Source organism: Eleutherodactylus coqui, unplaced genomic scaffold, assembly GCF_035609145.1.
Source record: "Eleutherodactylus coqui strain aEleCoq1 unplaced genomic scaffold, aEleCoq1.hap1 HAP1_SCAFFOLD_368, whole genome shotgun sequence".
In the NCBI taxonomy this organism is placed as follows: domain Eukaryota; kingdom Metazoa; phylum Chordata; class Amphibia; order Anura; family Eleutherodactylidae; genus Eleutherodactylus; species Eleutherodactylus coqui.
Window position 1 is genome coordinate 62,501 of NW_027102558.1, and position 970 is coordinate 63,470.

Consider the following 970-nt stretch of genomic DNA (forward strand, 5'->3'; position numbering starts at 1 on the left):
GCGCCGACCCGGGGCGAGCGCGGGCGGCGGGGGTGCAACACCCCCCCACACACCGTCTCGCTCTCCGGGAAAGACGCGTCCGTCCGCGGGCCGCCGTCCCCTATCCCCGCGCCGCTCCGGACCGCCCGCCTCGGCCGAAGCCCGAGGGGACAGGCGGGGGTCCTTCGCGCTCGGGAAAAACCGTCACGCGAAACAAAGGGGGCCGCGCCGCGCTCTCGGCCGCCCTGAGGCGGGAGAGCTCGGGTCGTTGTCGCTCGGCGTCGACCCCCGACGCCATCGCACGGTGCCTGGGAAAGGGCTGCATCCCTGAGCCACGCGTCCCCCGGAGTGCTCCCCCCGCAGGGGGCTCCGCGAGGTGTCGCGGCGGCAGGGTCGCTCGCCTTCTTCCGCCTCGGACCGTCTGCGCGAAGCCAACCTCCCGGCGGGAGGGTAGACCGAAGGGGGTCGCCCGTCCTTGTGACCCCGCGGAGGGGGCCAAGGGCGGGACTCTGGCTCGGGGGACGGGAGGGGCGCCCGCGCGTCCCCTTCCCCGTCGCCGAGAGCCGTACGCCGGCGTGTGGACCTGCTCGCCGGAGTTCGTCCGGGGCTCGGGTAGGGGTGCTCGGCCCTTGAGGTCCTGCCCCGGACAGGGGCGCGGCGAGGGTCCCCTGGCCGCGTCGGCTCTCACGTCGACCCACTCTCTCGCGTGGGAAGGCCTCCGCCCGGCGTCTCGGAGGGGGGTCGCCCGGGCGGGCAAGCCGGCCAGCCTGCTGGCCCCGCGGCCTGCGCAGGCGGAGTGCGGGGGGGACTCTTGCTCTCGGTGGCTCTGCCCCAGGAGGGTGCGGGGTGGCGGCAGAGGGGAGGCCGCCGCGGGTGCTTCGAGTTTGAGAAATGCTCACTTGGTCAGAGACCGCACACCGCTCGTTCCCTTATATGCAAAAAAGGTGTTCGTCCTGACGTTTTGCGAGGCCTTATTTTACCGTCGTCGGCG